Here is a 26,642-nt window from a genome sequence, read left to right as displayed (position 1 = left end):
AGGTGTGTCTCCCTGAGGATGTGATTGTACAAATCATGCACTCACCTTTAATCATCACCTCACACCCTGCATTCGCCGAGAGACACACGGAGGGCCGAGGAGACCATGGACTCTGCCACCTGGCCCCACCTCGGCAGTCACCCACATTCAGGGGATGCGCGGACGGATGACAAGCCCCACAAGATAGGGCTGAGAATAGCCTCGGCAATGCCCAGCTCCTCAACGTGCCCGACAGGCAGCCCCGAGGCGGCTTCTGGTTCAGGCTGGTGACATCACAGGACGTGACTGAGATGCAGCCTCCGCGATGCCCAGCTCCACACACGTGCCGTCCGTCAGCCCCGAAGCAGCTTCCAGCTCAACCCAATGATGTCGCCAACAAACCCGTCGGCCCAGATGAAGTCGCCTGTGACGGTGTTGGTACGGCCAGTGGCTGACCCCGGGCACTGGCCCCGCACCCATGCACAAAGGTAGGGGAGCCCCCGCTGGATCAGCTTCTCCAGGGACCAGTTCGGGTGGACGCGGACAAACTCCAGGTTCTCTGTGAGGTTGATGCTGGCCACCCACAGCCTGCCTGGGACAAGAGAGGGGCTGCTGTTCATGGTGCCAGCTGTGGGGTCAGCTGCCCAGGCGTGCGGCCACTAACCCACGGAGTCATGTGGCCAACCAAACCGTGTGGGCACCGACTCACTTGGTCACCCACCCACGGGGTCACTACCCCATGCAGTGATCTCTCCACTGGCCACCAACCCCCGTGGGCACCCACCCATGGGGTCACTACCCTGCGAGGTCATGTGCTCACCTGTCCGCTCACACCATCACCCGCCCATGTGGTCACCCACTCACCAGGTCAGCAACTCACATGGTAACCCACCCTGCACTCAGCAACTCAAACCGGTCACCCACCCACACAGTCACCCACCCACTCGGTGTCCAACCAACATGGTCTTCCCGCCCATGTGACCAGTAACCCATGGGGTCACCCACCCACGCAGTCACCCACCCATGCGACCCCTAACCCATGAGGTCACCTGCCCACGCAGTCACCAAGCTGTGCCATCACTCACCCAGACTCTGGCCTCCGCAGAGGTCAGAGATTCAGATGTCCGACAGAGACCAAAGTTCAGACAGCAGGGGCTCACAGGGGTGTTGACTCATGAATTTCTCCTGTTACAAAGGGCAGGTGGGCTGGACAGTGACCCCAAAGATGTCCATGTCCTGGCCCCGTGTGGTGGACACAATAATGTCCACACGGATGTCCACATCCTGTCTACATCCTGACCCCCTGTGGTGGACACAGTAACGTCCTCAAGGATGTCCACGCTCTGGTCCCCATGTGCTGAACAGAATAACGTCCCCTAATACATCCTGTTCCATTTCTCCACTTGAACCCAAAGCCAGCCCCATGCGCTAGGACATGCATGTGGCCAGGTGTCCCTGTTTGAAGGCAGCACTCCCCTGGGTGGCCGCAGCTCTTCATGAGCTCCAGGTAGTGGATGAGGCCTTGGGGCTTCACCTGGTTCCCCCACCAGTAGGGGATACTGGGCCACAGTTCTGCATGCTGACTCATGGATGCCTCGTCCTTGTATGACAGGATGACCTGCTGGCCCTGAGACCACAGCTGGTGCAGAGTCAGCACCTCCTAGGGGGAGAATCATCTGGGTGCCCGTGAGACATGTGCACAGGGGTTATTGGGGTGCCTTGTGACAGAATGTGTCAGTTATTGGGGGTGTCCGAGAAGCTACAGTGATGTGTGGATTATTAGGGTGTCTATGAGCAGTGATGGGCTGGTTATTGGGTTCTCTGTGAGAAGAGACAGTCATGGGTGGGTTATTGGCATGTGTGAGGAGAGACACAAGTGGGTCAATTACTGGGGTGTCTGAGTGGAGATGGTGATGGGTGGGTTATTGGGGTGTCTTGAGCAGTGATTGGTAGATTTTGGGGGTGTTTGAGTGGAGACAGTGGTGGGTAGATTTCTTGGGTGTCTTGAGCAGTGATGGGTCGATTACTGGGGTGCCTGAGTGGAAACAGAGGTGGATGGATTATTGGGGTTTTTGATAGAAAACGGCTGGTGGACTACTGGTGCTTTGTGAGGCATGATTGATGGATTTTGGGGGTATCTGAATAGAGACCAGACAGGGTGGATTATTGGGGGTGCCTGTGACCAGTGATGGGCTGGTCATTGGGGTGTTTGAGTGGAGACAGTGGTGGGTGGATTACTGGAGTTCCATGAGCAGCATCACCTGGTGCCTGAATCAGCCTCAGGCAGCGAGCGGAAAGTCTGATTACAGTGAGGCCTAGTGTTCCCACCATCCCTGCTGCCAAGAGCATGGGGAGCCTGTGGCCCCTGCTCACATCCCACAGGGACACAGCATGTACCCAAAGATGTTCTTGATGTAGCCCATCAGGTACTCGTGCAGGTCCTCCATCATGCCCTCGAAGTTCCTGCATGTCAGGATAACCACCTCCTGGGGGTGGTTCTCCAGCCACTCTGAAATCTCCATGAGCATGTCCTGGGTGGGGGTGGGGTGAAGGGCCTTGTAGTGAGAGACAGAGGGTCATGGGTGGGGAATTCCCCCAACACAGCCACTCTACAGACGGGTTGGGGTGTCCTGACACACAAAGACATAAAGCATGGCGCCTGCTCCCAAGGGACCCAGCCTCTCTTGAGTGGCAGTGGGGAGCCGTGGCATTGCTCTGGTGTGCTGGTGTGTGTGTGTGTGTATGTACACACTCCAGTAGGTACAGGTGCACACACAGGTGTGCATGTGTTCAGGGTCTGTGTGTACACGGATATGCATGTGTGTGTGCATGCACAGCAGCACAGAGCAGTGCTTATAATATTGTGTGAAGTCTGTACTCCAGGGAGTGTGTGAGGCCAGCAGGGTACATGTACACTGAGGCCCAGGACAGAACCTCCAGACCCCAAGGGCCATTAGGTTCTGTGGTGGGGGCACTGGGGGCCGAGGCCAGTGTGAGACTTTAAGTGACTTGGCCAGCAGCCAAGAGAATGGACTGGACAGGCCAAAACTGGACACAGGAAAAGACGTGTCAGGGACCTGGTATAGTCAAACTCTGGGAGACACCCCAGAGGCCAGGGGTGCAGGTGTGAGTTCAGAAACGCATGTTGGTTGGGAATTCTGAGTGACTGATGCCAGAGGTCAGCCCTCTCATGCCTGGAGAGGACATGTGTCCGTCCCATTAGAGGTCAGTGTCTTCTAATGGGAGTGGACCTGTGTTGTCCCCTTAGAGGTCAGCCTGTCCTGCCTGGAGTGACCATATGTCCATCTGAGTGGACGTGTGTCCGTCTGAGTGGACGTGTGTCTGTCCCATTAGAGGTCAGTGTCCTCTAATGGGAGTGGACCTGTGTTGTCCCCTTAGAGGTCAGCCTCTCCTGCCTGGAGTGACCATATGTCCATCTGAGTGGACGTGTGCCCATCCCCTCAGAGGCCCTCCCCCTCCTGCCTGGACCAGACATAGGTGTCCCTGACTGGCGGAACCCCCCGTCCGTACCCCTGCCCCCACCCCCACCTCCATGAGGGCCGTCGTGTACACCATGTGGCCAGAGTGCAGGTTCCTCTCGGTGCCCTCTTCCATGTGCGCCATCTGCAGGTCCTCATGCCAGCATCCAGGTGCTTCGTGATGCTCAGCACCTGCACACAGAGGTTGGTCATCTGTGCTGGGCACAGAGGGCGGCCCCCCACTGAGGGGCTGGGCATGCACTGAGGATGCCCAACTGAGGGCCACATCGGCCACTGTGAAATCAACCGTGTTGGTGCTGCTGGGGTTGAGGCACTGCTTCTGGAAACAGGGTACCCAGGGTCACTGGTCATGTGGAGCACAGAGTCCGAGTCAAGATTGTGGCCTTCAGGGGGTGTTCCTGCAGAGTCCAGCCTCACGCTCCTTCAGGCAGTCCCTGGGTGGAAGCTCCCTGGAGTTCAATGCCAAGGCTCCATGACACCCAAGCTGGACCCTTGGACATGAGGACACACTAGACCCACAGAGGTCTGTGCCCACCCCCACAAACAGCACTAGGAAAGGCAAGAAGGAATCAAGGGAAGAGAACGAAAGGACGAAACATCTGTCCACCACACAAGTAAGAAAGGAAAAAGCAAAAAATAACTTTAACGTACATTGAAAAGTGAAAGTTGCTCAGTTGTTTCCAAGTCATTTTGATCCGGTGGACTGTAGCCCACCAGACCCCTCTGTCCATGGAATTATCCAGGCAAGATTACCAGAGTGGGTTGCCTTTCCCTTCTCCACATCTTCCCAACCCAGGATCGAACCCACATCACCCTCATTGCAAGCACATTCTTTACCAACTAGCCACCAGGGAAGCCCTAATATAAATTTGTAGCAGAAAATGTACTGTGTTCTCTACAAGGAGTCATAATGGAAAAAGAAAAAAACATAAGGATAAAAAAATGGGGAAGAAAATAATAGATTCTCTCTATCCAAAATAAAAGAAAAAGCAAAAACTAATATTATCATAAACTAGTCGCAGAAAATGCTACTGTGTTCTCTACACAGAGTCACAATAGAAAAAGAAAAAGATATAAGGATAAAAAATGGGAAAAGATGTCACAGCCCCCCCCCCCCAATCCAAATTAAAAGAAAAAACAAAGACTCATATGAATATTGTCAGCTACTGTCAGGCACTTGCCATCCACTACAAGGATTAAATGAAGTGCTGCTGCAGCCGCTGATCTTAAACACCCCCTGAAAGACCACCACCTGTGCCCCCCACCCCGCACACACCCAGGTCTCTTTGGGAGCCATACCACTTGAGACCATGGCACCGAGGTCCCCCAGTATGGAGGGGACCCTGCCCTGGAGGGATGCAGAAGAAAGGGACCCAGCACCAAGGGACCCTCTGAGCAGAGGGACCCCAGTCCTGCAGGACTCCTGGGCTCTGGTGGACCCCCTGCTGCTCGCTCCCTCCTCTGGGTGTGAGCTCTTAAGGCCAGGCTGTAGGCAGCTGATGCAAGCAAGAATGTAGTTTTTCCACATTCCAGCCCTGGCTCCCTGCCAATCAGAACCCCTGAGGAGGATTCCAGCAACCAGGGACCTCCCAGGAGGAAGCAATTACACAGGTAAGAGCTGTGCTTGACAGCCTCTTGTCCTCTTGGGAGGACCAGCCTGGGAGCAGAAAAACCAGGAATATGAGTGCCCCTCAAGTGAGGGTACAGGAAGGCGGGGACCATCTGTCCCATCCAGGTGGGCCCCTACTCCTGCGGGCACCTGGGCCCAGGTGGGTTTCTACCCCGTCCTGCATCCATCCCCTGGGTAACGTGTGTGCCAGTGACAGGACCATTGTCAATTGGGTGCCCCCTCCCCACAGACAGGGCCCCCGCCATTGACTCCTCTTCATCCTCCACAATGACTGCCTCCCACCCCGGCTTCTCTGCACCCCATAAAACCCCCGATCCACCCTGGAGAAGCACTACAGGGGAGGGGTGGGAGTTCGTGCATGTGTTCTCAGTCACTTCAGTCGTCTTGACTCTCTGTGACCCCACGGACTCTAGCCTGCTGGGCTCCTCTGTCTATGGGACTTCCCATGTGAGAATACTACAGCGGGGTGCCATTTTCTCCTCCATGGGGTCTTCCTGATCCAGGGATCAAACCCGGGTCCCATGCATTGCAGGCTGATTCTTTCCCGTCTGCGCCACCAAGGAAGTCTCCCTGGAGGGGGTGCTGGGGTGCAAAAGTAAACCCACCTCAGAGGACATGGGAACTCAGCTATTGCTTATCTGGGACCAGGAAGGAGCTCTGGTGTCAGCTCAGCTGCACAAAGGGCGGGACTCAGCCTCCCCCTTCCCCTCCCAGCTCCCCCAGCCTCTGTGACTTCAGACGGTGATGCTGTTAGTCCGTGGGTCCCCGTTCTGGCTTCAGGCTGGTTCCACAGTAAAGCTGTGTCCTTTCCTACCTTTCTGGGAGGCTCTCTGGGTGGGGAAGATCTCCTGGAGGAGGGCATGGCAACCCACTCCAGTATTCTTGCCTGCAGAATCCCATGGACAGAGGAGCCATGGGGTCGCAGTGAGTCAGATATGAGTGCGTGACTAAATAGCAATTCTGCTTTACAGCAGGTTTGTTCTCAATCCCGTTTCCCCAAGTGGGATAAGCACACCGCCCCCTGTGGGTGACACTAGCGGCTGGAGCTGGGTCCAGGGCCCGGGCGTGCCCGCAGACCCTCACCTGGGTGGTGGACCTCTTGAGCACCACCGGCAGGGTGTCACATGGCAGCACTTGCCCAGAAGCCGCAGCAGCCTCGACTCCTTGTGAGAGACGGGTGACTTCTTGCTCAGGCACTAGGTCATCGTGCTGTGGCTCCCTGCAGGCAAACCAGACGGGGCACACGTCACCCCCTGAGCTTGTCTTCCATGCCCCCAAGCTGCCCTAAGGATGCACAGCTATAGCACCGCGGGGTATGGGGGAGTCCCAAAAGTCATATCCACTGATTCCTGGAAACTGAATCTTGTCTCGAAATGGGGTCTCTGCAGATGTGAGAAAGTGAAAGTCAATTTATTTAAGGAATCCCGTTTTTGGACAGGAAAGGCTTAAGATGGCTTTTGATTTTATGGTTTGTTGTTTCCCAGGTGGTGCTCGTTGCAAAGAGCCTGCTTGCCAAAGCAGGAGGCATAAAAGATGCAGAGGTGATCCCTGGGTTGGGAAGATCCCCTGGGAAGGGAATGACAACCTACTCATTATTCTTGCCCGGAGAATCCCATGGACAGAGGAGCCTGGCGGGTACAGTCCATGGGGCTGCAAAGAGTCGGACACAACTGAGCACAGACAGACCCTCTCTAGTTACAAGTACTTTGAAGTTATTCATAGTATTTTCAGGCTCTTTATGATGCCAATGTTGTGGCCACTGATGTGTGGTTTCACTTATTCTTTTCCCTTTTAAACCTGTGTGATCTGTTTCAGAGACAGTGTGGAGAGGTTCACACTTTAGCAGTCATAATATAATTTGATTTGATGATGTTATGGAAGAGTGGATGGATGGGTGGATAGATAAGTGGATGGATGGATGAATGGATGGTGAGTGGGTGGATGGATCGATTGGTATATGGGTGGATGATGGATTGGTTGGTGGATAGATGGATGGATGAATGGATGATGGATGGGTGGATTTATGGATGGATGGGTGGGTGGATGGCTGTGTGGTTAGATGGGTGGATGAGTGGATGGATAGGTGAGGGGGTGGATGGACAGAGAGATGAGTGGATGGGTGGGTTTGTGGGTGGATGGATGGATGGGTGGGTCAGCAGCATGTGGTCCATGCACACAGTGGTGTATGAGTCACCATGAAAAGGAGTGAAGTTCTGACACAGGCTACATCGTGGATGGACCTTGAATACACGATGGTCAGTGAGAAAAGCAGACAGAGAAGGACACATTTTACCTGTCCATTTATAAGAGATGTCCAGAACAGGCAAATTTACAAAGACAGAAGCAGATGAGTGGTGCCTGGGCTTGGGGGAGAAGCATCACGAGTTATTTTTAAGGGGTACGGGAAGGAGAGCGGCCAAGTGCCCCTCTGTGGTCCTGAAGACTCGGAAGCCTCCCTCTTGTGGGAGCCCCACAGCTTTCCCCACGGGGAAGCACCTGGAAGGGCCGAAACTAAGATTCCTTAAGTTCTTAGCCAGTTTAGAAATATTAATACAATTGAAATTTATCAGAGGCCTGTCACTAACAAAAGGTCCTTCCTATGAATCTTCTTGAAGGTGAAGCACTTTGCAAAAGCATCAGATAAAACAATAACTGTCTATAAAAGACAAAAGATGTAAAAGGACAAGCCTAAGCACCTGATTACAATGTAAGCAATAAAGAAACTTGGCTACAATAACTAGAATTATGACCAATGACATTGTACAGGAGACAGGGATCAAGACCATCCCCAAGAAAAAGAAATGCAAAAAAAAGCAAAATGGCTGTCTAAGGAGGCCTTACAAATAGCTATGAAAAGAAGAGAAGTGAAAAGCAAAGGAGAAAAGGAAAGATATACCCATTTGAATGCAGAGTTCCAAAGAATAGCAAGGAGAGGTAAGATAAGCTTTCCTCAGTGATCAATGCAAAGAAAAAGAGGAAAACAATAGAATGGGAAAGGCTAGAGATCTCTTCAAGAAAATGAGAGATACCAAGGGAACATTTCATGTAAAGATGGGCTCAATAAAGGACAGAAATGCTTCCTAACAGAAGCAGACGATATTAAGAAGAGGTGGCGAGAATACACAGAAGAACTGTCCAAAAAAGATCTTCATGACACAGATAATCATGATGGTGTGATCCCTCACCTAGAACCAGACATCCTGGACTGTGAAGTCAAGTGGGCCTTAGGAAGCAACGCTATGAACAAAGCTAGTGGAGGTGATAGAATTCCAGTTGAGCTATTTCAAATCCTGAAAGATGATGCTGTGAAAGGGCTGCACTCAATATACCAGCAAATGTGCAAAACTCAGCAGTGGTCACAGGACTGGAAAAGGTTAGTTTTCATTCCAATTCCCAAAGAAAGGCAATGCCAAAGAATGCTCGAACTACCACAGAATTGCAGTCATCTCACACGCTAGTAAAGTAATGCTCAAAATTCTCCAAGCCAGGCTTCAGGAATACATGAACCATGAACTTCCATATGTTCAAGCTGGTTTTAGAAAAGGGAGAGGAACCAGAAATCAAACTGCCAACATCCACGGGATCATCAAAAAAGCAAGAGAGTTCCAGAAAAACATCTATTTGGGCTTTATTGACTATACCAAAGCCTTTGACTGTGTGGATCTGAATAAACTGTGGAAAATTCTGAAAGAGATGGGAATACCATAACACCTGACCTGCCTCTTGAGAAACCCATATGCAGGTCAGGAAGCAACAGTTAGAACTGGGCATGGAACAACAGACTGCTTCCAAATAGGAAAAGGAGTACATCCTATTAGAACATTATAGGTATATTTTCACCCTGCTTATTTAACTTATATGCAGAGTACATCATGAGAAATGCTGGGGTGGATGAAGCATAACCTGGAATCAAGATTGCCAGGAGAAATATCAATAACCTCAGATATGCAGATGACACCACCCTTATGGCAGAAAGTGAAGAAGAACTCAAGAGCCTCTTGATGAAAGTGAAAGAGAGGAGTGAAAAAGTTGGCTTAAAGCTCAACATTCAGAAAACCAAGATCATGGCATCCGGTCCCATCACTTCATGACAAGCAGATGGGCAAACAGTGGAAACAGTGGCTGGCTTTACTTTTGGGGGGCTCCAAAATCACAGCAGATGGTGACTGCAGCCATGAAATTAAAAGATGCTTGTTCCTTAGAAGAAACGTTATGACCAACCTAGACAGCATATTCAGAAGCAGAGACATTACTTTGCCAAAAAGGTCCGTCTAGTCAAGGGGAATTCCAGGAAAACATCTACTTCTGCTTCACTGACTATGCCAAAGCCTTTGACTATGTGGATCACAACAAACTGTGGAAAATTTAAGAGATGGGAATACAAGACTACTGACCTGCCTCCTGAGAAACCTGTATGCTGGTCAAAAAGCAACAGTTAGAACTTGCCGGTGCCAGCCGGTAAAGTTGATCAGGTCCTGAGAATGTGCACGGCGCGGCTGAGAAAGAAAACTAAAGCAAAAGAAATCTACAACAAAGATGGGGTCGAGAGGATCAGACACGTCTCCACGAAGGGACGCAGTCTGACCACGACTTTATTCAGCATCTTATATTTATACAGGAGAGCGTGAGAAAGACAAGACAGTTAGCATTTTTCTTGGTCGACCTATACATCTTACAAAAAGTCACAAGAAATCTTGAGAGCATGGGAATGGCACCCTGTTATTATTTCTTACACCAGATAACATTTCTCTGTGCGTGAGAAGTTTGTCCAGAACTCCAGGTGTCTGCAGTAAATAATCGCCTAATCTCTGGGGTGGCGGGACAGAGAGCTATGTTTGCAAGCAAACCCTCAAGGACTGAGGCAGCTCCCAGAGCTGTGTCCTTTAGATAAAGGACCCTGTTCTCACGGGCAGCTCCCTGCAAGAACTGGACATGGAACAACAGACTTGTTCCAAATTGAGAAAGGAGTACATCAAGGCTGTATATTGTCACCCTGCTTTGTTAACTTATATGCAGTGCACATGCTGTGAAATGCCGGGCTGGATGAAGCACAAGCTGGAATCAAGATTGCCAGGAGAAATATCAATAACCTCAGATATGCAGATGACACCACCCTTATGGCAGAAAGTGAAGAAGAACGAAAGAGCCTCTTGATGAAAGTGAAAGAGGAGAGTGACAAAGCTGGCTTAAAAGTCAACATTCAAAAAACTAAGATCATGGCATCTGGTCCCATCACCTCATGGCAAATAGATGGGGAAACAATGGAAATAGTGACAGACATTATTTTCTTGGGCTCCAAAATCACTGTAGATGATGATGTAGCCATGAGATTAAAGATATTTGCTCCTTGGAAGAAAAGCTATGACCAATCTAGAAACCATATTAAAAAGCAAACACATTACTTTGCTGACAAAGGTCCATCTAGTCAAAGCTATGGTTTTTCCAGTAGTCATGTATGAATGTGAGAGTTGGACCAGAAAGAAAGCCAAGCACTGAGAATTGATGCTTTTGAACTGTGGTGTTGGAGAAGACTCTTGAGAGTCCCTTGACTGCAAGGAGGTCCAACCAGTCCATCCTAAAGGAGATCAGTCTTGGGTGTTCATCGGAAGGACTGATGCTAAAGCTGAAACTCCAGCACTTTGGCCACCTCATGCAAAGAGTTGACTCATTGGAAAAGACCCTGATTCTGGGAGGGATTGGGGGCAAGAGGAGAAGGGGATGACAGAGGATGAGATGGCTGGATGGCATCACCAACTCGATGGACATGAGTTTCTGTGAACTCCGGGAGTTGGTGATGGACAGGGAGACCTGGCGTGCTGTGATTTATGGGGTCGCAAAGAGTCGGACACGACTGGGCAACTGAACTGAACTGAACTGATAGACAGACAAATGATCACTTGAATATGATGCTAGAATAAAAATACTTTTAGATCTGTTAAAGTGAAAGTTGCTCAGTCACGTCCATCTTTTTGTGACCCCATGGACTATACAGTCCATGGAAATCTCCAGGCCAGAATACTGGAGTGGGTAGCCTTTCCTGTCTGCAGGGGATCTTCCTGACCCAGGAATTGAGCCCGGGTCTCCAGCATTGCAGGCGGATTCTTTACCAACTGAGTTATCAGAAAAACCCCACTTTTACATAGGCGAGCTATAAAAAGACTTGACTTTCAGAGTTTACCTGTTCAAGAAACTACTGCAGGATGTGTTTCATCAAAAGGAGGGATGAAACCATGAAGAAGATGTAGGATCCAGAAATAAGAAATCCAACACAGGCCAGAGGAGGTGAAGAAGGGTCCTGAGGGCAGCCCTCAGGGCCCAGGGAACAAATAGTAAAGATTGGAAGGATGCCTCCTAGTGAAAATGGAACTGGTGCGCTATTTAATGTGTTAAAACACATTGAAAAGATTTTGAAACTTTTCTTAGAGAGCTTAGAGATGAACTGATGAGAGACACATTCCAGATGTACAAGCTGGATTTAGAAAAGGCAGAGAGGAACCAGATATCACATTGCCAACATCATAGAAAAAGCAAGGGAATTGCAGAGAAACGTCTACTTCTGCTTCATTGACAACACTAAAGCTTTTGACTGTGTGGATCACAACAAACTATGGAAATTTCTTCAAGAGATGGAAATACCAGACCACCTTACCCACTTCCTGAGAAACCAGTATGAAGGCCAGGAAGCAATAGTTAGAACTGGACATAGAACAACAGACTGGTTCAAAATGGGGAAAGGAGTACAACAAGGCTGTATATTGTCATCCTGCTTATTTAACTTCGACACAGAATACATCATGCGAAATGCCAGGCTAGATGATTCACAAGCTGGATTCAAGATTGCCAGGAGAAATATCAGCAACCTCAGATATGGAGATAATACCGCTCTAATGGCAGAAAGTGAAGAGGAACTAAAGAGCCTCTTGATGAGGATGAAAGAGGAGAGTGAAAAAGTTGGCTTCAAACTCAACCTTAAAAAAACAAAGATCATGGCATCTGGTCCCATCACTTCGTGGCAAATAAATGGGGGAAAAGTGGAACAGTGACAGATTTTTTATTTCCTTGGGCTCCCAAAAAGTCACTATGGATGGTGACCGCAGCCATGAAATTAAGAGAGGCTTGCCCCTTGGAAGGAAAGCTATGACAAACCTAGACACCCAGACAGTATTAAAAAGCAAAGGCATCACTTTGCCAACAAAGGTCCATACAGTCAAAGCTATGGTTTTTCCAGGAGTCATGTACAGATGTTGAGAGTTGAACCATAAAGAGGGCTGAGCACAGAAGAATTGATGCTTTTGAACTGTGGTGCTGGAGAAGACTCTTGAGAGTCCCTTGGACTGCAAGATCAAACCAGTCAACCCTAAAGGAAATCAACTCTATTCATTGGAAGGACTCATGCTGAAGGTCCAATACTTTGGCCACTCCATGGGAAGAGCCAACTCATTGAAAAAGACCCTGATGCTGGGAAAGATTGAAAGACAGAGGAGAAGGGGACGGCAGAGGATAAGATGGTTGGATGGTATCACCGACTCAATGTTCATGAATTGAACAAACTCTGGGAGATAACGAAGGATGGGGAAGCCTAGAGTGCTGCAGTCCATGAGGTCACAAAGGGTCAGACGTGACTTAGTGATGGAACAACAACAACACCAATATTTTAAAAGCAACCAAAAAAACAGGTGATTAGTAACTAGGAAAAAAACAAAGTTTCGATATAGAAAGTAATCATATCACTGTCTACTATGAACAATATTTACATAGTTGAAATAATATAAACACTGCATATTAATTTAACCAAATACATGCTATAAATATATCGGGGGTGGAGGGAAGAAAAAGTATATGTTTAAGGAATTGTTTGAGGTAGCTAAATCCTATTCTTCCAAAGTAGCTAACCAAGAGATAATTCTAAAATTGAAAAGTTACAATTATAATAGAAGTAACAACATTATATACAGGGATATAGAAAGAATTCCCAGAAGTAGGTAAAAGATTTGAAAGTAGTTGCCTTTGAGAAGCAGAAAGAGGAGATTGAGAGGAAGGGGCAGGTGACTGTGGTCTCTCAATTTAACTAGTCATGCTATCACATTTTTGAGAACAACATATTTATAATAAAAATTAAATAAAAAAACAAATGCTACATTATCTGCTTTGATAGGATTTTGGATTAACCAGTTGTGTGTAGCTGTCAAAACTCAATGAATGCATACTTTAAGATTTACATATTTGATTGCATATATATTTTACATCAAAAGAAAAACTGATAAACAAAGCCTAAAATTCTAATGACATGCATAAGGACATCTGTAATTTACTTCAAAATCCTTCCCAAAAAAAAGATGGATCAATGAATGGATAGAACAATGGATAAATATATAATAAAACAAGTACAGTAAAATGTTGACAGTAGATCCTAGGAGGTAGGTATATAGAGGTTTACTGTAAAATTCTTTCCATTTTGCTGTGTGTTTGAAAAGTTTTATAATAAAAGTTTGGGACAAATAAAAACAAATTGAGCACTAAAATTAAGAGAGAATGTTCTGTCTGGTGTACCAGCTAGGTAAGCTTTAATTTTAAAATGCCACTTGCTTTCCAGAAGCATCCTGTAGCCATTTGACCCACAGATGACTGATCAAATCAAAGAGGGCAGTGACACGTGAAGCCGAGGGCAGACTGATATTTCTTGTTGGCACTTTTACCAGTTTCTCTACAGGGTACGTATGTTGTGCAACAATGAATATTTAATCCCTCTTAACAATATTTGTCCTCTGGTTATAAATACCCCTGTTGTCACATGCTCACCTATTTCTTAGCTCCAATTGAATTGTAAACTCATCCAAGCTATAGTTTATAACCTCCAGGATCACACACCCAGTGGTTCATTGATATCAGTTTTACTTTAATATACCACAGAGAAAAAGTAGCTCCCTGGAATAACAGGTTAAGGAACAAATAAGCTAGAATGTCTGGGGAATAGAGTCATACAATTTTCATTACAATGACTCTTAGGGCTTGGATCCAGTCTCGTTGTGGAGAAACTAAGTGTAAGAGAGATTAAGTGACATATCCAGAGTGATATAGCTATTTAGTGTGATTATCTTTGGGTATTTTCTTCTTTATGTCCATTTAAACTATTAAATAAGTCTATGGGATACGACACACATATACTTGAATAAACAGCCACCCTTTCCCCAAAGAGCACTTGATTAAAAAAAAAAAAAAAAGAACAAAACTATGGGACAGGACTTAAGAGATGATTACTGAGCCAAACTTGGGTTTGCTTGCCTGCCTTGCAGCAAAATCAATTTACTGACATGGGGTTGGGTGAAGGAAAGGACAGTGTTTATTGCAGGGCCAAGCAAGGAGAATGGGTAGCTCATGCTCAAAAGACATGAACCCCCTGATGGCTTTCAGAGAAGGGTTTTTTAAGGCAACATTATTATGTTTGAAGGTTGTAGGGTGCATGATCAGTTCGGGGACATTCTTCGAATTCGTTGTGGTGAGGTCACTGAGTGGTATATTGGAAGTTAACATCATCAACCTTCTGGTTCCTACCAGTCTGGGGTCTACATGTTTGTGGTCAGCATGCAGTTACTTTCTTACACTTGGTAGGGTTTTAGTATCCTCAAAAACAATTCAAGGTATGGCTCAGGATATTATCTATAACCCTTAAGGAGGAACTAAAGGTCTTCGATTTTATTGTTAAACTACTGTAATTTTGTCTTGCTTGACTGCTATTGTTGTTGTTTCTGTATTTTCTCACTTCTCTGATTAAATGTACTATTTGGAACGTGGGGAAGGTCTAAGAGGCTAAATCCTTTTTACAAACAAGAGGTAGGAGACATGGAGGGTATGTTGCCAGGAAGGCCCCACAGAGTCTGGCTCAGTTTCAAGACCACAAGTTCCTATCCAGTCTGTTTGTAAGGTGAAGTGGGAGCAGGAGGATGTTGAGTGAAAAGTGTCTGCGGTCAAAGTAGTGATACACACTACCTTATGGATGAAGCCCGAGCATATTACACTGAGAAGCCAAACACAAAAAGGTCACATATTGTATGATTCCACTTATATGAAATATCCAAAACAGGCAAATCCATAGAGACAGAAAGCAGACTCATGGTTGCCAGGGGCTGAGCAGAAGGCAAATGAGGAGTAACTGCTTACTGGATATGGGTTTTATTTTGAGGTAATTAAAATGCTTTGGACCTAAATGTAAATGAGTATATTATGAATGTACCAAATGCTACTGAATTGTTCCCTTCAGAATGGTTAATTTTATATAGTACATTTCACCTCAATAAAGAAAATACACGTTGAATGAGAGCAAAAGCAAACACAGCAAAATGTTAACAACTGGTGGATCTAGGTACCGGCCATCAGGAATTCATCGTACTTACGCTAGCAACATTTCTGTTAGGTTTAAAATTTTTCAAAAGAAAAAGTTAATAAAATATCTCTAGAACACAAAGAAATCATTTACTGATATTGCAAAATTGAGGTCACCAGTTGCAATCTAAAATTCATACAGTTTCATATCTATCATTTGATCACTGGCATGTCAAAAATAGGAACAACTCTTACTTCATTGGCTGGTAAGGTTTCGAACAATGAAAATTACTTTCCAGGGGAGTCACAAGCCAACACTCTTTAACTTCAGAACCTATTAACATGCAGATTTCTGAACATCAGCACCTAAAAATGCATTTATTGGGTCCTTTTGAACTGTTGGTAGTAAGACGTGGTTTAGCTGAAGGGTCTGAGCTTTGGAAATTACATGTGTATATTCTGGCTTTGTCACCCGCAGATGAGTCTTACCAATCCACTGATGGATAAAAGCAAAACGGTGCAAGCTGTCTGAGAGTTTCACAGCAGTAACACTAGGGGCACAAGTGACCATTTTGACCCTTGCACAGAGTGTCCTGAAACTTAAGCAGTGATATAATAAAGATAATACCCCATCCTGTCACCTCATAACAACCAAAAAATGGCATGTCTGCCTCTAATGCACAGTGGGTCCAACGGAGTTAATGCCTCCCTGGTTTCTTACAGGTCCAACACCTAATTCTAAATTCCCCATTCAACCATGTCTGAGGCCTGAGGCAACAGATCAAGCCTGTTTACACAGGGCGAGAGGCTACTTGCTTCTCTGACCAAGATGTACACACACAAAAAAGTACATAAGGATGCAAAAGGTTATATCGTAATGTGATCATGCTTAACACTACTGAAGCTGTACATTTAAAAATAGTTAAGATGGTGGACTTAATGTTACGTGTTTTCTACCACAATAATTTAAAAATACATAAGTCCCAAGTTTCAGTTTTCACACAGCAGACATGAGAATGGCTTCCTTTGTGTCCAAAATGAAGGTACACTGCCAATCTGTAAAGCCTGATGCAACTTAACACACTTCAAATGAAATACAATCTGTTCCTATGGAGGAAAAAAAAATAACCTAGAAAAACACTCAAGCCTCTGCACAAATCTATGTTCAGTAAGAAAAATGGATGTAAGAACAGGTTATGGCAGAAGGACATTAAAAATAGAAAAGAACTATTGAGTTGAAGGTGTTACCTCAAGAGATAAGTACCAATAAATACTGTAGAGTAGCTGTCTCCATATATCAGATGATGACATGAACGGATCCATTCCTGTTTAAGGTTTACTCATTGCTTCTGAGATGCAATTTATTGTTTATCTTGACACTGCTTTGGGATTTACCAAATCACTAAAGGGAATGGGAAGTTCAGTTCATAAATATAACCTTTGTAGGATGACAAATACAAGGATGTTCCACTTCAATAACTGAGTTCTTTTTCATTTTTTCTTGCAAAATTTTAAATTTTCCCAGAATTTTGATCATGCCTATAAGAACAAATCTATGTTCAACCAACAGGGCCTCTTCATTCACACTTTAACACCCAAGGGGTAATAGTTTCAAAAGACTAAAATGCTATTCTTCTCTATGTGTTATCTATATCGCAGTGAGTGTTGTCTTAAGATTTGGTAGAAGCCTTCACTGGAGGGATTTCAAGTATGGAAACAGATGAAGGAGGAAATATCTGGAGTGGTGGATCCTACCAGGTAAGTAGGGGTCAGCTCTGACTTTCATTCTATTTCTCTTTTTTCCTTCCTTTCACCTTATGCCCAGAAGTTTGTATAAGTAGACCTTTTCTTGTGATAAAAAACAGTGCCTTAATTTTGGACCTAATAACACTTCAGAATAAATGCAGGGAGTCCCCTGGTGGTTCAGTAGTTAGAACTCCAAGCTCTCACTGCCAAGGGCCTGTGTTTGATCCTGCTCAGGGAACTAAAATCCCACAGGTGACACAGTGCAGACAAAAAGCAAAGAAGAATCCAAATTTTTGCAGAAGTGAGAATTTGGGAGAGCATGTTTTCCAAACATGCGTACATAGGCATTATTTTTTCATTCATCAGTTCAGGGCTCACCTTGTTGTGGATGTCTGAAAAGATGGCCACAAATTCTCTGACACTCCTTCCATAAATTGGCAGGGTCTAATTCTCCCCTTCTACTGCCTTGAACCTGGGCTGGCCTTATTTGGAAGAAATACAATTTAGGAGAAGTGATGCTACATGACTTCCAAAGCCTGGCAGCTTCTGCTTAGTTCTCTCTGAATACCGGCTCTCTGGATAGCTCTCTCCTGGGACCCAGCCACCATGCTCTGAGAGGCCCAGGACACATGCAGAGGACAGGTGTAGGTACTCCAGTGGACAACCCAAACTGCAGTCCTACCTGACAGCCGGGATCAGCTGCCAGGCTTGTGCAAGCCATCATGGATATCCACCGCAGCTGAGATTCTGATGACTGTAGGCACAGCGGACAGTTGACTGCAACTGTGTGAGAGACCCCAGTGAGAACTGCTCAGCTGAAACTTCCTTGAATGTCTGACCCACACAGCGGTGAGCAAGGTTAAATTTTAGTATATATAAAATTACCCTGAATTTGGGGGTAATTCATTATACAGCAATAGATAGCTAAGCAAAGGAAAATAACAGAATATGAAACTATATAGCAACAGAAATTGTCAAGCAAGAAAATAAAATTAAGAATTTGGCCATGAAACGGTCCATTTGTTTTTGTTTTTGTTTTTTTCCCATTTAAACATGAGCATTTACAAGTTAAGAGATGTGTGTTTTTATGTTGCTCAGAGTAGAAAGACATAGATTCAGAAATGTAATTTTAACAATTAAAAGTATAGATGTTTTCATGTAATCAAAATATATTGTCAGATACTGTACTAGAGATCAGCACAAATTCTGTCCTCAAAGAACAGTCTAGTGCGATACATGGCATGTTAAAAAACATTTCAATGAGTTTCATGTGCATAAAATCCTTACAATATTTCCAGGCACATCCTAAGTGTCATGTACCTGCAAACAAAGTAAATAAATATACATTCACTTATTTAGTCAACAAATACTTATTTATCATCTTCTCCATGGCAGGCCCCACGTGAGGTGCTCAACATTCAGAAAACTCAACATTCAGAAAACTAAGATCATGGCAGCTGATCACATCACTTCATGGCAAATGGATGGGGAAAGAGTGACAGACTTCTTTTTTTGGGGGGGCCTCCAAAATCACTGCAGATGGTAACTGCAGCCATGAAATTAAAGATGCTTGATTCTTAGAAGAAAGTTATGACCAATCTAGGCAGTGTATTAAAAAGCAGAGACATTACTTTCCTAACAAAGGTCCGTCTAGTCAAAGCTACGGTTTTTCCACTAGTCATGTATGGATGTGAGAGTTGGACTGTAAAGAAAGCTGAGCCCCGAAGAATTGATGTTTTTGAACTGTGGTGTTGGAGAGGACTCTTGAGAGTCCCTTGGACTGCAAGGAGATCCAACCAGTCCATCCTAAAGGAAATCAGTCCTGAATATGCAGTCCTGAATAAGGACTGATGCTGAAACTGAAACTCCAATACTTTGGCCACCTGATGCAAAGAACTGACTCATTGGAAAAGACCCTGATGCTGGGTAAGATTGAAGGTGGGAGGAGAAGCGGACAACAGAGGATGAGATGGTTGGATTGCATCACTGGCTCGATGGACAGGAGTTTCAGTAAATTCTGGGAGTTGGTGATGGACAGGGAGGCCTGGCATGCTGCAGCTCATGGGGTCACAAAGAGTCGGACTTGACTGAGCTACTGAACTGAACCAAACATGGAGGGGCCCGTGTGAATTGCTACAGTGAGTGCTGAATAAAGAGTTTACATTCAGAGGACAGGACAGATACTGAACATTCAACAAGCACGGGTATCCTGGAAGCATTCCTGGGATGCTTGGGAAGCCAGAGAAGGCTGCTGATCCCAGGAAGGCTAAACAAAGGCTAGGCTAGACCAGGCCAAGCCTAGAGAGATTTAGCAGCATGTCTGATAGCCAAATAACAAGAAAAGTAGTTTACCCCAAGCCCAAATGGAAATCTAATATGTAAAGTCAAATTTGGGAGAGGCCTGAAGGCCAGTGAGGCAATCAAGATCTGTTCCACAAATTCCACACTGGATCAGAAGGAAAGTCCAAGTGTAGAGACAAGCACTGGACTGCATGCATTGGACCACACATGAGAGCTGAAGAAGACAATGTTGTTGGAATAGAAGACTGGGAGCAGTGCTCAAGCCTCTGGTACTTTGGCACTAGAAATAGAGTAGAACACCCATTGCACAAACAGGTCTGGACCAAGATATGTTGCAGCTGAGGAAAACTAAGATTTAGATATGTGCTTCTGATGCTGTCCTTCCAATCTTAATGCAACAGTTTCTTACTGAGGGAGTAGAACTGGCACCAGGATTATTTTTGTCATTTCTACTGTCTACTTCACTAAAGTAGGACTGATTTGTATGTTGATGATTATAGAAGTAGTCACACATGTAGATCTGAGTTAAATGGTACCATATTTCTGATTTCCATTGGAAATGCTATTACCTTTACAGATTGGTGCTCAAAACCATTATGCATTTGGTCTGTCTTTTAACTTGGCTCTCAGCCTGAAGGATCCCAGAATACGAGTGTCTGCTAATTGCCCTGGTGTGAATGGCTAAGGGCTGGTGTGTGTGTAGGTGTATGTGCATATAAATAAAAGTGTATCTCTGTGTTATTGTTTGTATGTATGTGTGCATGTGTGTGTGTGTGTGCATGCATGTGTCCCTCCTCCTGAACAAGGTGGATTCTACCAGGGTTAGAAGTATGTCAGTAGTATTGAATCATCTAAATTTTATCACTTGAGAGTTTAGAACTCAACACTTTTTATATAGCCTTTTCCCTTTTTCTTCAAACCCCAGAGCTTGGATTCAGGAGTCTGCAAGCATGGAGTCCACCCAAAGATGGGCACAATAAAGGATAAAAATGGTAGAGACCTAGTAGATGCTGAAGAGATCAAGAAGAGATGGAAAGAATACACGGAAGAATGGTAATGAACCGGATCACTACAATGGTGTGGTTAGTCACCCAAACCCAGACATTCTGGAGTGAGAAGCCAAGCGGGCCTTAAGAAGCACTGCTGTTAATAAAGCTAGTGGATGCGATGTAATTCCAAAAGAACTATTCAAATCTCTAAAGGAGGATGCCATCAAAATGTTGCATTCATTATGTCAACAAATCTGGAAGACCCAGCAGTGGCCACAGGACTGGAAAAGGTCAATCCTCAACCCAATTCCCAAGAAAGGTGGTACTAAAGAATGTTCTAACCATCAGACAATTGCACTCATTTCCCATGCTAGTAAGGTCATGCTTAAAATGTTGAATACTAGGCTTCAGAATTAGGTGAATCACGAACTTCCAGATGTCCACGCTGGGTTTAGAAAAAGAAGAGGAACTAGAGATCAAATTGCCAACAGTTGCTGGAGTATAGAAAATGCAAGGGAATTTCAGAAAAACAGCTATCTCTGTTTCATCGACTACACGAAAGCCTTTGACTGTATAGATCATGACAAACTGTGGAAAGCTCTCAGAAAGATGGGAATACCAGACCATCTTACCTGTCTCTTGAGAAACCTGTATGCAGGTCAAGAAGCAACAGTTAAAACCCTGTATGGAACAACTGACTGGTTTAAGATCGAGAAAGGAGTATGACAGGGCTGTCTGCTGTCACTCTGTCTAACCTATATGCAGAGCACATCGGGAGAAATGCCAGGCTGGATGAGTTGCAAGTCTGAATCAAGATAGGCAGGAGAAACATCAACAGCCTCAGATATGCAGATGATATCACTCTAATGGCAGAAAGCAAAGAGGAACTAAAGAGCCTCTTGATGAGGGTGAGGGAGGAGAGTCAAAGAGCGGGCTTAAAACTAAATATTCAAAACACTAAGGTCATGCCTTCTAGCCCGATTACTGCATGGCCAATAGAGGGGGAAAAGGTGGAAGTAGTGACAGATTTCCTCTTCTCGGGCTCCAAAATCACTGAAGATAGTGACTGCAGCCATGAATTCAGAAGACAGTTGCTTCTTGGCAGGAAAGCAATAACAAACCTAGACAGTGTGTTGAAAAGCAGAGACGTTACTCTGCCAACAGAGGTCCATATAGTCAAGGCTATGGTTTTCCCAGCCATCATGTATGGCTGTGAGATCGGAACACCAAAGAATTAATGCCTTCGAACTGTGGTGCTGGAGAAGACTCCTGAAAATCCCTTGGACCTCAAGGGGTCGAACCAGTCAAACTTTTTTTTTTTACTTTACAATATTGTATTGGTTTTGCCATACATCAACATGAATCCGCCATGGGTGTACATGTGTTTCTCATCCTGAACCCCCTCCCACCTCCCCCCCATACCATCCCTCTGGGTCATCGTGGTGCACCAGCCCTGAGCATCCTGTATCATGCATCGAACCTGGACTGGCGATTCATTTCACATATGATATTATACATGTTTCAATGCCATTCTCCCAAATCAACCCACCCTCGCACTCTCCCACAGAGTCCAAAAGACTGTTCTATACATCTGTGTCTCTTTTGCTGTCTTGCATACAGGGTTATCATTACCATCTTTCTAAATTCCATATATATGTGTTAGTATACTGTATACTATCCAGTAAATCTTAAGGGAGATTAAGCCTGAATATTCACTGGAAGGATTGATGCTGAAGCTGAAGCTCCAGTACTTTGGTCATCTGATGCAAACAGAAAACTCATTAGAAAAGTCCCTGATGCTGGGAAAGATTGAGGGCAGGCAAAGAGGGTGTCAGAGGATGAGATGGCTGAACGGCATCACTGATGCAATAAACGTGAACTTGGGCAAACTCCGGAAGATGGTGAGGGACAGGGAGACCTGGCGTGCTGCAGTCCATGGGGTCACAAAGAGTGGGATATGACTGGGCAACTGAACTACAAACATGGTAAAGCCATGCCTGTGATCCTTAATGGCTGTAAGACCCTGGCTTTAAACCCCATTAAATGGTAGTTTCCTGAGCTTTAAAATGGGAATAATAATATTTCGCTCCTAAGATTGCTGTGAAGAAAAAACAGCATACTGAAAGCATTGAATGTGATTCCTGGATCATCATAAATACTAAGTAGAAGCTCTTATGGTTAGAATTATAGGTACTAAACAAGGGCAACAAACATCTAGATACCACCCAAACTAGGGTTTATACTCATTTCCCAACGTTACAGCATGCCTTATAAATAGTTAAAATACTAAATAAACTGTAGACATAACTAAAGCAACCCAATTAAAATGGTTCATCACTTGCCAATTTACAAGGTACTCAAAAGCTAGTCAATTCTCTTCTAGACAAACAGATGGCCTTTCCTCATCTTAATATACGTAGAATGATTTTGTGAACACAAGCTGATCTGTCTTAAACCCTAAGCATTCTTTTATCTCTACATAAATTAGTAATTCAAAACAAAATTTTTAAAGAACAAACTTCCATTTTGCTAAAAACGAGAGTCCATTAACGGATGCCTTTAAACTTAGCAAGCTCTCCAGCCGTCTTATCGGTGGGTTTCTGTTGTCTCCCTCAAATGCACACTGATGGCCAGGCCTCAGCAGTATCAGATGGAATGAGATGCAGCTAGCCAACAGTCCAGGACCACCTTCTTCCTGGGCTAGATTTTAACACTTCTATGCTGCTGCTGCTAAGTCACTTCAGTCGTGTCCAACTCTGTGCGACCCCATAGACAGCAGCCCACCAGGCTCCCCCATCCCTGGGATTCTCCAGGCAAGAACACTGGGGTGGGTTGCCACTTCCTTCTCCAATGCAGGAAAGTGAAAAATGAAAGTGAAGTCGCTCAGTCATGTCCGACTCTTAGCGACCCCATGGATTGCAGCCTAGCAGGCTCCTCCACCCATGGGATTTTCCAGGCAAGAGTACTGGAGTGGGGTGCCATTGCCTTCTCCATAACACTGCTATAGTGGACATTTAATCCATTAATTAATGATGAAAAAGAAGGGATAAGAGTGCTATATTCGGACATCAATAGTTTCAAACAGCCTAATGAGACTGGAAGGCATACTAGGATGCCTTCCAAAATTGATTAGCCCTACCATTGATGAGAGTAACTGAAGAAAACATTCAGCACAGTTTGATTCAACAGTTCTTTTCTGAACTGCCCAGGAATCCTGAAACTGAAGTTCATTTGGAGTTTTTTTATACCATGTTTACAGAGATCCTGAACCATGAAAAAGAACAGCTCCTTATCACCAACTGCTCCATCTGTTCATCTATTCATCCATCACTCTATCCATCCATTCATCCATTACCCATCCACCCATCCAGCTGCCTCACAAATACTTACTGAATGCTTTTCCTCTCATGGAGCTTACCAAGAATGATGAGATATAATAGCAGCTATTATTCTAGAAATAACAATAAATAAAATAAATGAGGGGTGAAGGAATACAGTGCAGTATATGTGTGCAAATTTAAATAGGAGAGAAGGGATGGTCTCAGTAAGTAGGTAATATTTGGGCAACGACCTGAAGGAGGTGAGGGAATAAACCATGCATATGTCTGAAAGAAGAATGTTCCATATAGAGAAACAGCATGTGCAAAGCTGAGTGTGTACTTTGTGAGATGGAGAAATACCAAGGAGGCCTAACATAGCACAATTCCACTGGTCTATGAGACCAGAAAGCCCTGGTATTTTCCCACACTGTGTTATCCTGGGTTCCCTGGAAAACAGAGCCTGAAGAAAGGTTTAAATGCTAAAGCTTTCATGGGAGGTATAATCCATGGCAGCTAAAGTGAGGAGAAAAGAGGGAGATTCAAATACAAGGTGAGGGACTTCCCTGGTGGTCCAGTGGCTAAGACTCCACACTCCCAAAGCAGGGGGCCTGGGTTCAGTCCCTGGTCTGGGAACTAGATCCTACATGCCGCAAAGAAGAGTTCACACGCCACAACTAAAGATCCCACGTGCCACAACGAAGACTCCGAGCAGCCAAATAAATAAATAAATATTCAAAAATAAGATGATGTCCTGTGATACTGGTCACTACTTCCCAACAAACTTTCCATCAAACTCTATGAGAGAAACAGCTGCTTCTCTCAGGTGTGTCCACCAGGTACCAAGATGAAAAGAAAGAACTGTGCCCCATTACAATCCATCAGAGAGGGAACGCATAGGGAACTTAGCTGCTGACTCTCTGCTGTCTCCTGTCTCTACACTGATCAGAGTTTGTCCCACGGGCATTAACTTCCCTGCACATCTACACAGAAAATCATAAGACCTGTGCACTTTATTCTCTGTAAAACTAAAGATAAATTTCTCTTGAATACTAACAAATGAAAAATAGTCAGTTGCTTCAGCCTAGGTCCCAAAGAGAAGATGATGTGTGGCAGGACTAGTAAAATAAACCTTTGCTGATATAAGCCACTGAAATTTTAGAGTCAATTTTTGTTGCAGCATAACCTAGCATATCCTTATTGACACAAGGGTTCACTGCCCCATTAGCACATTAATGACAAGAGTTTTTCAGTAAAGACTTCTACTTAATGTTATTTAATCCAGTATTCCCAAACTGTTTTGATTAGTGAATATTCTTTCCACAGAGCACCTTAATATAATGGAAGTAGTTTGACAAAACACCATCTGTATAATCTTCTGCAAGGAGATTGGGCAACACACCCTACTGTGCAATAATTAAAATATTCACAGATCTTAGCAGTTTGGGTATGAATGATGTCACATTTTTATGCCCAAACTGGACTTCCCGGGTGACGTAGTGGAAAAGAATCCATCTGCCAATGCAGGTACACTGGTTCAATCCCTCCCTGTTCGTATGCCCTGGAGCAACTAAGCCCGTGAACCACAACTACTCAGCCCACGTGCCCTAGAACCAGTGCTCCGCAAGAGAAGCCACTGCAATGAGAAGCCCCAGTTCTCCCCAACTAGAGAAAGCCCCTGAGCAGCAACAAAAATCCAGCACAACCAAATATTAACTAAATAAAAATTAAAAAACACACATTTATGCCCAAATTAAGGATTCCTAGCCCAAGACTACTGTTCTGCTGCATCCCACAGGCCAGCAAGGCCTCACTTGCCCAGTTTCACGACCAAAGAAAGGGCCCTAAGTCAGCGACAGAGATGAAGACATCATGGTTTACCTGATGGAGGACCCTGCCTGTCTCCAGCAAGGTCCTGGAACATCCCATCGTGTGCAACGCAGGAGCAAGCAGGCAGGACGGACATGTTGGCAGGTTTCACTGCTGGGGGCTGGGGGAAGCCAGGATTACCAATTGTATGGGAACTGACCTCAGGTGATCCCTGCCAGGCAGATGCCCTGGAGAAGGAAATGGCTATGCTCGGCTGGAGAATGCCTGGCAGGCTACACTCAAAGACTGGGACATGGCTGAATATGCATGCGTGCAGTCATGCAGGCACCCACGCACACAGGCGCCCATGCACGCACGCACTCAGGCACCCGCTTATGCACGCAGGCGGCCAAGCACGCAGCCACGCACCCACACACGCAAGCACATACGTACCCACGCACCCATGCTCGCGCTCAGGCACCCGCACATGCTTGCGGATGACCTCACAAGCATGCATGCGCACAACACACGCCAGGATATGGAAGCAACCTAGATGTCCATCAGCAGATGAATGGATAAGAAAGCTATGGTACATATACACAATGGAGTATTATTCAGCCATTAAAAAGAATACATTTGAATCAGTTCTAATGAGGTGGATGAAACTGGAGCCTATTATACAGAGTGAAGTAAGCCAGAAAGAAAAACACCAATACAGTATACTAACACATATATATGGAATTTAGAAAGATGGTAACAATAAACCTGTGTACGAGACAGTAAAAGAGACACTGATGTATAGAATAGTCTTATGGACTCTGTGAGAGAGGGAGAGGGTGGGAAGATTTGGGAGAATGGCATTGAAACATGTAAAATATCATGTATGAAACGAGTTGCCAGTCCAGGTTCGATGCATGATACTGGATGCTTGGGGCTGGTGCACTGGGACGACCCAGAGGGATGGAATGGGGAGGGAGGAGGGAGGGGGGTTCGGGATGGGGAACACATGTATACCTGTGGTGGATTCATTTTGATATTTGGCAAAACTAAT

The 26,642-nt window shown here is 45.3% G+C and overlaps 1 pseudogene; it reads right to left on the bottom strand.

Moving 5' to 3' along the window:
• Nucleotides 1-26,108, bottom strand: LOC102391436 (annotated as a pseudogene).
• Nucleotides 26,109-26,642: the final 534 nt, after the last annotated feature.

The sequence above is a fragment of the Bubalus bubalis genome, chromosome X (assembly GCF_019923935.1).
Source record: "Bubalus bubalis isolate 160015118507 breed Murrah chromosome X, NDDB_SH_1, whole genome shotgun sequence".
Lineage (NCBI taxonomy): Eukaryota > Metazoa > Chordata > Mammalia > Artiodactyla > Bovidae > Bubalus > Bubalus bubalis.
The sequence above is the reverse complement of the archived record's forward strand: the minus strand, read 5'-3'. Positions and strand labels throughout refer to the sequence as shown.